Here is a 15,742-nt window from a genome sequence, read left to right as displayed (position 1 = left end):
CAACAAATCGAAACAACCTCGGGCTCGCACAAGCTGGTCTGACGACATGATCGAGAAAGTGGAGACAATTGTTTTGGGGGATCACCGAATTACTGTTGAACAGATCGCCTCCAGAGTTGGCATTTCTGTGGGTTCTGTGCACACAATCCTGCATGACGACCTGAAAATGCGAAAAGTGTCATCCAGGTGGGTGCCACGAATGCTGACGGACGACCACATGGCTGCCCGTGTGGCATGTTGCCAAGCAATGTTGACGTGCAATGACAGCATGAATGGCACTTTCTTTTCGTCGGTTGTGACAATGGATGAGACGTGGATGCCATTTTTCAATCCAGAAACAAAGCGCCAGTCAGCTCATTGGAAGCACACAGATTCACCACCACCAAAAAAATTTCGGATAACCGCCAGTGCTGAAAAAATGATGGTGTCCATGTTCTGGGACAGCGAGGGCGTAATCCTTACCCATTGCGTTCCAAAGGGCACTACGGTAACAGGTGCATCCTACGAAAATGTTTTGAAGAACAAATTCTTTCCTGCACTGCAACAAAAACGTCCGGGAAAGGCTGCGCGTGTGCTGTTTCACGAAGACAACGCACCCGCACATCGAGCTGACGTTAAGCAACAGTTTCTTCGTGATAACAACTTTGAAGTGATTCCTCATGCTCCCTACTCACCTGACCTGGCTCCTAGTGACTTTTGGCTTTTTCCAACAATGAAAGACACTCTCCGTGGCCGCACATTCACCAGCCGAGATGCTATTGCCTCAGCGATTTTCCAGTGGTCAAAACAGACTCCTAAAGAAGCCTCCGCCGCTGCCATGGAATCATGGCGTCAGCGTTGTGAAAAATGTGTACGTCTGCAGGGCGATTACGTCGAGAAGTAACGTCAGTTTCATCGACTTCGGGTGAGTAGTTAATTAGAAAAATAATCGGAGGCCTTAGAACTTGAATGCACCTCTTGATCCATGCCCGCACTACAGAACCCTAAACTCGAAAGGAAATTGTTATCTTTCATTTCTACACTCAGAATTAATTCACAAAGAATTCTACACCCTGTTAATCGGCATGATGAATCCTGCATAGTTTGATACAGGAATGTCGCATCAAAACACTGGAGACAGATACATGTATAATGACTAACTATCGGCTGGAACGACGAAGTTCTGAGTAGTACCAGTGAAAGTCTCTTGCAGTCGCTCTACGTCTTGAACGAGCACATGGGTGCGACCTGATGATTTCCCCTCGAAACTTCTGGTGCCATTGTAGACGCAAATTGGGAAATGAATGAGCAAGCGAGCTATCATACACAATGGGAACCGTTACTGAAAATCAAATGAACCTACAACATAAAACCGACGCCTAGGTAAACAATTAGTTCAATATCCGCCCCAGGTTTCTATCGTCATTCATGTAGAAGATACAGTTTTTTGAAATAGAATGAATCTTTCTGAAACACCCGTTATTGTTTGTTAATCCCTACATGTACCGCGTTAAGCTTCGTAGCTTCTGGGAGTGAGCTTTACTTTCCCTTTGTCCAAAACTGCCTCATTCTTTTCTAACTTACTAGGAGTAGCCAAAACCCGGTTTCTGATCACTCGGACTGGCAGTGACGCAGAGACCTGTTGGACAGAGAGCTTGTTCCTGTAGTCTATGACGGCAGAGTTCACAAAGAGAACGGCTGAACAGAACAGAAGTCCAGAAAGTAGCGAAAGTGGTCGTAAGAGGACGCAAACAGTTCAGGGAACGATTAGAATCGGAAAACGTAAATACAGGCAAGGTTAATCACTTTACTATCATAGAAGCGTATCGAGGGGTTTCAGAGAATATCGTCGAACTGAGGGCCGTGAGATAGCAGTATTTTCAAGCACCCGCACGCCGGTGGTCGGGCCCAAGTGACAATTCCGCGCCAGAGGTGTCCGCTACGGAATTCGGACAATTTTCGGATACTAAACACTTTTTGTGATGGGATGGTCTCTGCTTCTCAGAAGAAGACGCACCGTGTCTTGTTCGTCTCGATCTATCATATTTGGTCAGTCTTTATGGGCAAGATGCCTCAGTCTGTGACGCTTTCGCAGTCGATTTGTAGTGTTTTGGGTTGTCTTAGGTGCTTTTAGTCCAGAACATTATGCTTGTTAGTTTTATGCGGAAAAACTAAAAATGAAAAAATAAAAATAACCTTTTAATCTATATGATTCCCTCCACTCATTTCATTTGGCCATAGAATTTGCCATATTTTTGCAAATCATTTCTGTTACCTTTTCTTTTGGGATTTTTTTTTTGTTTGCTGTAAATTACGTGACTGGATTTTCTATGACTGCCGTACATTTGATACCAGTAATACACTTATTATTTTGTACTCTTCTTTAACTACCTCTGCGAGGAGTCCTCTATCACACCTAACCTGTGTGAGACTGGCTCTGATCTGTCCTCCTACCACAGTTGTGCAAGGACGCTCTGTGAGTGTTTTAGGAATGTGTGTTGAATCTATTGCCGGGAAGGTAGGAAGACCAGCTCACTATGTAGAGCTTACAGGAGTGGAGCAGTACACGCAGTGATGTAATCAGACAATGGTCTCAAAGTCGGTTCTACTACACTCCCTGTAAAGGAAAAGCTGTCGCCAACAAAGATTAATGTACGAGGTCAGGAATAACTATATGTTAGCAAGAAATAAAAATCTTAGATTTTCGTTATTGAGGTATATTTTTTACTCTAAGTGTGCCTTGATGACATATCAGTCGTAATTGTAATACGTACAGGATGGTAAAATACTGATAATGGGTGTTCACAATTGTGAAGAGAAATTCCCAACTACTCTAAGGTTCTTTAAGATGGTTGATGACCACGTCTGGTGGTCGATAAAATGCAAAAATATTAAATACATTTGGGGCCAGAGAAATTCATTGGCCGGCCGCTGTGGCCGAGCGGTTCTAGGCGCTTCAGTCCGGAACCGCGCAGCTGTTACGGTAGCAGGTTGGAATCCTGCCTCGGGCATGGATGTGTGTGATGTCCTTAGGTTAAGTTAGGCTTAAGTAGTTCTAAGTCTAGGAGACTGATGACCTTAGATGTTATGTCCCATAGTGCTTAGAGCCATTTGAACCATTTGAAGAAATGCATGAAGCTAAAAGTGCACAATGAAAATACCGAAATTTAATGGGATCTATATATGGTTTGAAAATATCACTGTAAATATAATTGCAAAATTAAAAAGTTCAATAACTTCAGAATATAAACTACTCTGCAGTGACTCATGAATCCTTTTCGTTAGATCGGATATCTTGCATGTTTTCCTTTCAATTAAACTCGACAATCGTGAACATGTTTAACTACCGGTCACATCTGAGATAGAGACGAGCGCAATTTTGAGTGTCAATTGAATAACACTTGCTGGCGTAGCCCGACCACGCGAGTTTACCTTTCGTCATCGGTGACAGTGGCTACCGTCGGCTTGAGCTGTGGACCTGAGAATCTATTCTAAATCTCTCTCAACTGTTAAACACCAGTCTGATACATTTCCTCCATACGTGGTGAAGCTAAGGATCCTAGTTGTTCCCTAGCTAAGTTAATTGGCATGGTACACGCTATTTGGCTGCAATAGCGCTTACATCGTTGCCCTCAAATCGCTCGAAAGTGTTAACTGTCATTGCTCGGTGCAAATCTCTGTACTACGAGACTTTGTAGTTTAAATGCACAAGAGTTAAGACGAGCCTGTGAACAAATAGTCACACAATTACTCTCGCAATCGTCTTAGCGCAGCGCGAATCGCCTTGCTCAAACACTCGACGATTTACTGCAAGAGAAGAGCGAATTTTTCTGTCTACATTTACCTGTATCAAAGCTTGTGGCCACGAGTTTTCTATCTGGCCAATCACAGTATTCGTACTTGTTATAACTCCACGCGCCTATCACAGGCGTCGTTTCTTTCGTTGGGCAGAGTTTAACTTGTACTTTGTAATACAGAGACAAACAGCTTTCTTCCACGTGGGTTTTCACGCAGGTGGCCACAGTGAGTCACCAGAGTTTTGAGTTCGATTTCTCTGAGCGTTTGTCTGCCATCTCCAGCTGTGTTCCTGCAGAAAGGCTTTCCGAAGGGTCGTCATGAAAAGCAGGCACAAGGACACCTTTTGCCGGCGGCATGCGCAGTGGCTCCAGCGTCGCACTGTGTCCGCTGAATGTCCCACTGTGATGGTTTCGACATACTATGGGACTGGCGTTGCCGTCGTAATGTTCTCCTTTCCTCGTAACTGCATCTCGTAGCTCGGGTCTGGAAAATTACTTGCGTTCAATAGCTAGTGTGAGTGTTACTGGTTTATATTCATGAAATATCGGTTTTTTTATTCGATTTGCCTATCAAAAAAATTCGTACATTTTCACGTAACTATGTAGTGTGACATATCAATTCTACCAGAACTGTTTCAGGAATTCAGTGTAACGTGTGTTATTTGTCTGATGCCTTACACAAACTATTGAACAGAATTTCAGCTGCTTACAAATCTATGCTCAAGAACCGGCATATATCGACATATCCTGCTATTCTGGAAAACGTATTTTTTACTGCAAATGGTTCCTGCTATTTGGTAAGCTTGTGACGCTGGCGCCTAGGAATCAGTGAATGGCCGTCTGAATAGAGGCACAGTTTCAAATTGCCCAACAAAGGTGATATCGAGGACGTCTCCAGTCTGAGGATTCTTAGTGGGGCCCTTTGCCATTTTATTCATTCATGTGTCACGTCGTATCCCTCCCCCTCCCCCTCCCCCCAAAAAAAGCCACCCTCTTTACTTTTATCATGCCACAAAAGGACGCAGAACGGGAGGGCTGAAAAATCACAAACACCCTTTCCTGCTTCGGGTCACGTTCAAGTGTCGTCGAATGGTTTTGAAAGGTACCTAGTGGTTCCACCCTATACACTAGTTCCATAGGACTGCAAGCACACGCTCAGAAAAGGGTTGAATCATCCGACGGGCGTTAGCAATTACAATGTTTATCAATGATTTCGTCTGTTGGTGATTGCAGTGAGAACTGTCGTTTTCGATTGCGAATTCTGTGGGAATCAACGCCCTAAGCGAAGGAGTGGTTTCATTGGCGCTCTTTGACATCCACTGAGGCCTTCTCGTGCTGGTTCTTGGCAGCGGCGTGCCTGTAATGTTTCCTCGGTCGCCCGTACGGAAAAATAAAACCCTTGATTTCAAGTCTAGGTGTCACGTTTCTGACCTACATTGCAGAGGCTTCACGAAAACGGATGAAATGTCGGTAAGGGGTGGTGTGACGACTTTCCAGTCGTGTGACTCGCTCATAGTTGTGCGGGACAGAATTGTGGCGAAATTAGGTGCCAATAAGACATCATTAACCTACCTAACACCTCACATGAACTTCTGAGTTGTGGCCTTTTCTTACGATGTCGACACCTTGCTGTTTGAAACGTCGCCAAGCCCGAGGGTGACGTCACAGATCGCCCCGCCTTTCCCTTTCATTGTGTTGCACAGTGTAGAAACTCGATACTGAGTACCGGTAGCGACAAATGACACTGCCAATCGAGGTTTGTTAGATATATAATGGCATGCCGAACCGAGTAAACAGTTATGAAGCCCTATTACTTGAGCTAATCAGTTAGAATCACCTGTAAGTTTTATCTACTGTAGCGTTGTCACTACACATCGTACTAAAAATTTTGTACGCAGCTGTTCACCACAGTTCCTTTTAACTGTCACCACTTATCCTAAAATACAGTAGCTTATTGGAGATTCGGCGCATTGAACAGCTTGATGTTTTTTAACCAAGTCTCTGGGAGATGGGTGGGGAGATTCGCAATTAAGAGTATTCGGGACAATAGTTTACGTTTCAATATTTTCCTTTGAACCGAGGAAAATAAAACAATCTTGGTCCAAAGTTAGGTATTGGAAATATCATTTTTAATTTTAAAATGTCGCGCCCACATAACATATGGTTAAATCAGAAATTTGCAATTGTAATTCAGCTGACACAATTACTTTTTCGGCAGACAGTACAATGAATTATGTGTTTTTGTACTAAGTCGACACACTTAAAGAAGAAGTGACTTCCGAGAATGACCATTTCTACTTGTAGTTGCGGCATCGGCCGACTACCGGAACGTATCTAACCAAGCACTCATGCTAAGGAGCAGATGCTAATCCTTTACAATTTCTATTTGCTAAATCCGTGAAGCCGTGTCACAGCATGTGATTCCGGTTTATTTCGTTTACCTTTAATCCCTTTTCAGCATTGCAGAGTGACACACAATTTGCTCCCAAATTATCCATTATTTAATATTTCGTAATTGTATCCGGAAATGTGGCACTGGTCGTGACACAAAAATCAATTGGCCATTAAATGAATAAAACTGATTTGAAATATTTAATGCCGTCGCAGTAACACCACTTTTCATATTTGATGTAGTACATGTCTGTTTTACAGTTATCGTCCCCAGTCCGAGAAACATACATGAGATTTTCTAACTAACGAAACTCTTACTTAAGCATCTTAATTTCGTACACTTAGTATTTCGTTGATCATACTGTTAAACTTTAATACCAGTGGTTCATTTAAACGAATAAAGTACATAAGTTCAAACCATGTAAATCTGAAATATCGGCGCATTGCAGTAACTCATGACACTGTACTATGTACGAGATTTGTCCTTGAAGGATTGTGTGTTAAAGGAGGTGATGCCCGTTTGAAAGTCGATTAACCTTATAAAACGAGATTCATGATTCGGAGTAAGTATAGCCTCAAAATTCCAAACTAAATGAATTTTCAGCATTGAGCCTGTTAAGAGGAGACGGCTAATGAAAGAATAGTCGACAGATTTCTATTTAACTACGTTATTTTTTTGGTCAGTGAGATTCTTTGGAAGAGAAACAAATCTTAGGGTAACTTTTGAGGAAAAGCGTCTGCTATAATTTTAATACGAACATTTTTTATCCTCATTAATGCCGGAACGAACCGAGTAAGTAATAAAGAAGATTTGTTGAGGATCAAGCTCGTAAAGCAGCTTCATAATATTATTCAGCATTATAGTTTCTGCATAGGCAACGGCCTTGCCGCAGTGGCTACACCGGTTCCCGTGGGATCACCGAAGTTAAGCGCTGTCGGGCGTGGCCGGCACTTGGATGGGTGCCCATCCGGGCCGCCATGCGCTGTTGCCATTTTTCGGGGTGCACTCAGCCTCGTGATGACAATTGAGGAGCTACTCGACCGAATAGCAGCGGCTTCGGTCAAGAATACCGTCTTTCGACTGGGAGAGCGGTGCGCTGACCCCCCGCCCCTACTATCGGCATCCTCCACCGAGGATGACACGGCGGTCGGATGGTCCCAATGGCCACTCGTGGCCTGACGACGGAGTGCTTTTCTTTTTTTCTTATAGTTTCTGCATAAGGGTACAGATACAATACACAGTAACTGTTGTACGACTCCTAGCATTAAGGCACTGGCAGAGGACCAGTTTTTCGCCGAATTGCTACAATTAACACATTATACCGACACAGTATCCCAAGAAGAAATGCTCAACATTGAGGCGTACCGTCATTAATAAGATGTACGTAAGGAAATGGAGTCGAGATTTCGACATATGAGCACACTGGAAGCTTGGAAAACTTGTAAGCCCTGAGGGTAGTCTTCACGTGGATATCAAGAGGGAGCACTTGGCACAGCCGAGTTACGTGTGTCGGGCAGGCCTTTTGACTGCTCCCGTGAAGCAGAGGCTCTTGCACGAGGCAGTGGCTGCGGCCGCTGAGGAGCCTCTGCATTGCTGGAGCTCGTTAGGCCTGGAGAGAAGGGCCAGCCTGGACAAGGACCGGCCTCTCCCTCAGTAGCCGGCCACAACAAATGAGAGGCGCTCAAACGGACCCTCTGGCGCCCAAGGCTGTGCGATGCAGACACATCAAGAATCACACAGGTGAAGCTGCCGCCTTTCATTTGAGAAGCCAAGCAATTAACATGCCACTGACTTACCTGTGCTCTTATCCACAACAAAAATGCATTACCCATTGTACGGCCAGTTTTTCGTGAGTCAGTAAAATCTTCTTGTTGCCGTACTGACTCAGGGTAGAATCTCAGGTGTTCGACTACAGATATCTACAGTACTACACCGTCAATAACAAGGTCATTCTATTGACAAGTGGTGTGACACGTAGTTCATCTTGTAGGTGTATATGGTAGAAAATTAACATCAAATGCAACACACATGACGCAGTAAAGAGTGCCAGAACAGTCGCATCACTACAAAATGTACTGCCCCATGTGCTGTCTCCTGACGCAGTTTTCCCTGTGAATATACTTGAAAAAGGGGCTTAACATTTTTTCTGTAATATGTGAAAAACATAGACATTCTTTCATGTGAAGTGTATCGAATGAAAAGAGCAAACACAATAAGCACGATTTGTAATCTGTGTAGACAATGATTAAGAAAAACTATGTATACTCCATTAATTTTATTAAATGAAATATCAAGTTTACTCTTATCAGTCCCTCTTTATTAATCTTCACGGCACGTTTCAAAGGTTTAAACTTTCATGATCAGGTGGATTCACATTTGTTAGTATGACATGTGTGTGTGTGTGTGTGTGTGTGTGTGTGTGTGTGTGTGTGTGTGTATGTGTGTGTGTGTGTGTGTGTGTGTGTGTGTATATATGTGTGTGTGTGTGTGTGTGTGTGTGTGTGTGTGTGAGTGTGTGTGTGTTTTGTGTTACGATATTTTTTGGAGGAACTTACAGCACTGTCTAGTGGAGAAACAATAGCGATTTCAGAACAGTGTTTTGGGTTCCTTTTGACAAAAAAACTAAACTTATATCTAACGGTAAAAATAAAATCAGTAAAATACCTCCAGTAGTCACAGTTTCTTTTTTTGTCGACGCACGTCACATATATACTGTCATATTTCGTGAAGAAATATGGCGTCTAGATACTCTTAGGTACAAAGATCATGTAGGAAAAGAGAAAAATTATCACAAAGTACAAAGAATATACATCGTAACAACACTATTACGGAATGTAATGTATATTCTTTGGACTTTGTGATAGTATTTCTCTTCTCCTCTATGATCCTTGCACCTAATAGTCTCCAGACGCCATATTTGTTTACAAAATGTGGCAGTATTCATGTGATGTGTTACGACAGTGAATGGAACTTGTGACCACTAGAGGTACTCTCTTTTACTTATTTTATTTTTACCGTTAGATATGCGTTTATGTTTTTGTCAAAAGAAAGTCAAACACCATGTTCTGAAGCAGTGTCCTGTTTCTCTACTGGACAGTGCCATAAGTTCCTCCGAAAAATCGTAACACAATACACACACACACACACACACACACACACACACACACACACACACACACACACAGGCACGCACAAACACACACACACACGCACGCACACACACACGCACACACACACATACACACATGTCTTACTAACATATGTTATCCACCTGCTGATGTTGGTTTAAGCCTTTGAAACGCGTCTTGGAGATAAATAAACAGGGGCTAGTAACTACTCTAGTTGTTTCTTGTAATGTCAATAACAGTCACGGTAAAGCCGAACCTAAAATGTTCGCAATTAAATTTACTCTGTTAATATTCATTTGTCTGATAAAAAAGAAGACATTGTACCTTTTCGACTAGTACGGCTGACTTAGCAAGACGCACTCTTCCTACATTTCACATTAAGGGGACTTTAATAAGTGTAATGATCGCTAATTTATCTAAATCGTTTTCAGAACACGAAATGTTATTTTTTACTGCTGAAACCATCTTTTATTTATAGAAGAATTATGTCCTTTCCTACGGTATTTGTATGTTTTATTAGTTACGATCTTTATAGGGTAAGTCATTATGGTCGGTACAACTATTTTTGGTAATCAAGTCTCTTCCAGCCCGGATATTATTGAGCTTACTAATCTGGATTATGCATTTATGAAAATATTTAAGTGTCACCGTCGTTGTTTTCACTTTCTGATGCAAATTTTGAAGTACTGGGACACAAATATCGAGTATGTTATTTTATACATACATACAAAGCCTAAAGTTTCAACGCCAGAGTCCAAGAAATCATGCTGTTTTTCCTTTGGTGTGCAATAACGTATCTACATGATAACGTAACTTTCAAAAAAAAGAAAATAATTATAATCAAATATTTAGCAGACCGGAGTATTGGGTGTAATGAGTTTAACATTTCCTACAGTTTAAAAGACTATTAAGATCTATGATAAAAATAATTAACCATTATCTGTTTAAAAGACAATTTCACACAACAAGTTACAGTTACATTGCACACAGGTCATTCATTCACAGTTCCAACACACACAGACAATACATATGTACATATAGAATTACACTACACCTCCTCCTCCCCCTCGGGGGCAAGGGGAGTGAGTATTCTCCCACGCAATGATCATAAAAATGCCAAATGGTGTTGAGCCTAACATCTTGCACCTTCTGTTGCAATCCTGCAACGGATCTTGTAGGTCCAGCAGAACGAGTAAGTTCCCGCTTCATCATGTTCCATAGGTGTTCAATTGGCGAGCGATCTGGTGATCTAATTGACCAGGACAGTTGTACACCAGGAAGAGCACGTCGGTTCGTATAAACCGATGTCGACGTGCATTTTTCGTCCTGAAAAAGCACATCATCTTCCTATTGAAGCAATGGTAGCAACTTGGAGTTAACAACCTGCGGAATGTAGCGGGTACTGGTTTCTTTACCCTGCAGACACACCAGCTGTGACCGCGACTTGTACCTTATGTTCACTTACACCGTGAAGAGTCGGGTCGTACCTGTTTGCAGTGGGTGAATGCACTCTGGATATGCTCGCCAGGATGCCTTACACGTGTACGACCATCGTTGGCATAGAAATACTTTATTTATATATATATATATATTTATCGAGTAAAGACTTGCTTGCCTGTTGTTACATAGCAGGTCGTACATTGCTTAATTTTGCATGTTACACTTACAAATTCTGTTTTATTACTAGTACATTTCTTTTTGTTGAAAATTTTACGAAAGGATAAAATAAAAATGTAACAAATAAAAATATATATGATAAGTGTAAATGTACATAAATAATTTTGTTTAAACTAATTGTTAACTTAGATACTGACAATAAATAGGATACATAAGAAGTTGTGGATGTATTTTAAAATTAAATTAGAAGTCTGTTTAATGGATGAAACAAGAGATGGCAATTTGATTTAGATATGATGTGACAGTTCTTCCCTTTACACCTTCCAAGTGTGTGGTTACATCTGTAACATATGTTGTCTTAACAGTGGTGATACTTAATTTAATGTATTGGTTAGTTAGGTTATAATGTGCTTCCAAACTTAAGATAACGGTGGAGACAGGTTGTTGATTTAAAATTTCAGTCAGCTGCATCACGTGCGAGGGCTCGCTAAAACTGCGAGCCAGTCACATCTGATGCAGCGAAAGATCTACATCTTCAGATCTACATCTACATCTACATACATACTCTGCAATCCACCATACGGTGCGTGGCGGAAGGTACCTCACACCACAACCAGCATCTTCTCTGCCTGTTCCACTCCCAAACAGAACGAGGGAAAAATGACTGGCTATATGCCTCTGTACGAGTCCTAATCTCTCTTATCTTATCTTTGTGGTCTTTCCGCGAAATGTTAAGTTGGCGGCAGTAAAATTGTACGGCTGTCAGCCTCAATTGCTGGTTCTCTAAATTTCCTCAACAGCGATTCACGAAAAGAACGCCTCTTTTCCTCTAGAGACTCCCACCCGAGTTCCTGAAGCATTTCCGTAACACTCGCGTTATGATAAAACCTACCAGTAACAAATCTAGCAGCCCGCCTCTGAATTGCTTCTATGTCCTCCCTCAATCCGACCTGATAGGGATCCCAAACGCTCGAGCAGTACTCAAGAATAGGTCTTATTAGTGTTTTGTAAGCGGTCGCCTTTACAGATGAACCACATCCTCCCAAAATTCTACCAATGAATCGAAGACGACTATCCACCTTCCCCACAACTGCCATTACGTGCTTGCCCACTTCATATCGCTCTGCAATGTTACGCCCAAATATTTAATCGACGTGACTGTGTGAAGCGCTACACTACTAATGGAGTATTCAAGCATTACAGGATTCTTTTTCCTATTCATCTGCATTAATTTACATTTATTTATATTTAGAGTTAGCTGCCATTCTGCACACAAATCACAAATCCTGTCCAAGTCATTTTGTATCCTCCTACAGTCACTCAACGACGACACCTTCCCGTACACCACAGCATCATCAGCAAACAGCCGCACATTGGTATCCACCCTATCCAAAAGATCATTTATGTAGATAGAAAACAACAGCGGACCTACCAAATTTCCCTGGGCACTCCAGATGATACCCTCACCTCCGATGAACACTCGCCATCGAGGACAACGTACTGGGCTCTATTGGTAAGAAGTCTTCGAGCCACTCGCATACTTGGGAACCAATCCCATATGCTAGAACCTTAGTTTTCCCTGGGGCAACGAGTCAAACGCTTTCCGGATGTCAAGGAATGTGGCATCCGTCTGATACCCTTCATCCATGGTTCGCAAGATGTCATGTGAAAAATGGGCGAGTTGCGTATCGCAGGAGCGATGCTTTCTATTTGCCGTGCTGATGCATGGGCAGCAACTTCTTTGTCTCAAGGAAATTCATTACATTCGAACTGAGAATATGTTCGAGAATCCTGCAACAAACCGATGTTAAGGATATCGGTCTGTAAATTTGAGTATCCGTCCTTCTACGCTTCTTATATACAGACGTCACCTGTGTATAAGTAAGGAGCCAATGCAGTAGAGTACTCTCTGTAAAACCGAATTGGAATCCCATCAGGACCTGGCGATTTATTTATTTTCAACCCACTCAGCTGCTTCACAACCCCAGGGATGTCTATCACTATGTCCTCCATACGGGAATCTGTATGAGACTCAAACGGAGGTATGTTTGTACGATCCTCCTGCGTTTAAGATTTCTCAAATGCTAAATTTAAAATTTCAGCCTTCGTTTTGCTGTCTTCCGTTGCCAGGTCAGACTGATCAGTAAGTGATTGGATGGAAGCGTTCGACCCGCTTACCGATTTTTCATGCTATGAAATGATATAACAAACGGCTTACTCTCGCTATGTTTGTATGTTAATCTCGTCTTCACTTCCTGTGTGTAATATAGCATCCGATTTAGTGTCTATGTACTGCTGTTCCGACAGATATGGAGCCTGTCTTATTCTAGACGCAAGTAGGGCTCCTGACACTTCGTCTGCGATGTTCTTTATAGAGTTACAGTCATCGTAGCTGCGTATTTACTGTCCTATGTCCTGGTTGCCTAAAGTCGGACTTAAGTATCCTAGGATATCGCAGATGAGCAGGTGTGCCATTCTCACCACAGGCACGAGGGTGAGTCTTTCTTAGGACAGACCTGTGGAGATGCACAGGATACGGGCCTTGGCCCGTGAGAAAGTGCATCATGCCGCGTGTTGCAGTTGTGTACTTCAAATTCATCCACTCTCGGATACTGAGGATGAAAGAGTAGACTCGTCTTTTCTTATCGGTTGTGTCCCATTCTGCCTGCCACGTATCAGTTCTCCACTTGTTTAATTTCCGTTTTTCGGTTACGTCTTGTCCAGTTATTTCTTTTATTTTGTAGCGTCTTCCCCTCTACAGACAGTAGGCAGCTGCTCTGTGGCGAATTGTAATATGTAAAAGGAAAACTCACAGTACCACGCACAGTGCCTCAATCGAGTTTGTGCCGAAAGCACCCTAGATTCTGAGTAGAACATTCCTCTGGCGGCACCTCACAATGGTTTTGTATGTACCGAAGCCCAAGCAGTAGCAGCAAAACAAATTATTGACTGAAAGAGTGCTGTATAACATGTCCTCATTGTCTGAAGGGGTAGTCCACATCTGATAGTGTTCATTCTTGTAAGTTTATGTATGCGTTTCGTCGCTTTGTTAATTGTCAGTCTGGCACGTTCGTTTAAGTGTAAATCTTCAACAATATAATGTCTCTGTGTGTTTGTTTTAGTGTATATAATCATTGCATTATGATCACTGAGTATTCTCTTATGAAGCACCTACCAATTCGCTACCTGTACTAATAAGGCGCTGTTTGCCAGGGAAATGTCTACTATTACCATGATAAGTTGGCGATTGGCCTGATTTGTTTAGAGCGAAGAGATTACCTTCGTTTATGACGTCGACTATTATTTGTCCTCTGGAGTCCGTTCTGTCACAGTGACAGAGAATTGACCTAGCGTTTATGTCTGTTAAGATAAGTAGTCGTCCGCCATTTGCAAATTTAGCAATTTCTCCTATTACTTCAACAAAAGGATCTGTATCAAATGAGTACTGGGCATAGATCGACTAGATGATCCACCTTTCCATGCGTGAAATTCTTTCGGTTGTAAGTGTATGTTGTATGCGTAGCTGAGTTATTGTGTTACTCTAATGTTGTTGTTTACTGCAGTGACTGCAGTCTAGGCCTTGTTCGTGCCTTTGATTTACATGTACTACCTTTGAAGGTGTGGAATTCTTCCACCTCGTGTGTACGGTTCTTGTAGACACAATATGTCCGCGCATACATCGTTCACCAATCTACCAAGCTCTGCAGCTACCGTTGTGCTAGCTTAGCTGCAAGACTTTCACTATGTAAATTTAGTAAAAACAATGAACTTCCGTCCGCTCTGGGCGTAATCGAGGTATACCACGCTACTATGAGCCCTTACCAGGTCTTTGTAGACATTGTCGAGGCTAAGGACTTCATTTATTCGTTCACATGATTTACCTAAGAAAATTATAGAGTTCGAGTTTACCTGTTGGTAGGTTTTCGGTTCGTCAAATCATTCTGCCTGTTTCTTCAGTCGTGGGGTAGCATATAGTGTCGCCCAATGGATGATTCAGTCTTGTTACCAGTCTTAGTGTAGTCAGTAAAACTCCTTTCTTTTACGGTCGACTTAGGCACAAATTCTTTTCGATATCGTCGTTGTCTATTTTGTTTCTTACTTCATGGCGTGGTAGCTCTGTTTGATTAGTGGGTCGTGGTGTTTCTCTGTTGATGTCATTTCGGTTTTGCTTGGTGTGTTGTCTCGTCAGCTGATGATTGTTATGATTTTTCTGTGTGAGGTTTCTGTGTGTTCGTGTTGTTTTAGTGGCCGTATGGTGTGTGGTCAGTTTTTGTTATTTGAAGTTTTTCAATATGTGTTTGTTGTAATTGATAATTGTCTTTCACCTGAGTTGTATTTTCGTGCGTATTGCCATCGTATACGAAACGTACAGATTGTATGTATGGCTTACATTTTGACGTGTCATACTCATATTTTCCTGAAACCTTTCTTTCATTATACGGTAATCTATTGTCTGGTGAGGGAAGAATTAATTTAGATTTGTGTTGTTTTGGTACGTCCAGATGTAGTGCTGCTTCGTCTGGGTCATTAACCTGTTCTAGATGGACCTGACCTTGTCTCGGACGTCTGTCGCCATTGTTATGTACTTCTTTTAAGTGTGGTGTGTTGTGTTTAACGACTGTCATGGTCCTGTTCTTGGTGGGCATAACCTTGTCTAGGATGGTTATCGCAATTTTTATGTACTTCTGCTGTTTAGTGTGTTTTTCTTTTCTTAATCTTCATTACTAAGGACTTCCTCTTCGAGTTCTTCTACTCTAAGAAAGATCGCCGTTCTGAGTGTTTCCCACTGGAAAAGTTGAAACGTGAACGAAGTTTAGGGTTGGACTGCA

At 42.2% G+C, this 15,742-nt stretch overlaps 1 pseudogene; it reads left to right on the top strand.

Moving 5' to 3' along the window:
- The first annotated feature begins 7,041 nt into the window (after positions 1-7,041).
- Positions 7,042-7,159, top strand: LOC124553227 (annotated as a pseudogene).
- Positions 7,160-15,742: the final 8,583 nt, after the last annotated feature.

The sequence above is a fragment of the Schistocerca americana genome, chromosome 1 (assembly GCF_021461395.2).
Source record: "Schistocerca americana isolate TAMUIC-IGC-003095 chromosome 1, iqSchAmer2.1, whole genome shotgun sequence".
In the NCBI taxonomy this organism is placed as follows: Eukaryota; Metazoa; Arthropoda; class Insecta; order Orthoptera; family Acrididae; genus Schistocerca; species Schistocerca americana.
The sequence above is the reverse complement of the archived record's forward strand: the minus strand, read 5'-3'. Positions and strand labels throughout refer to the sequence as shown.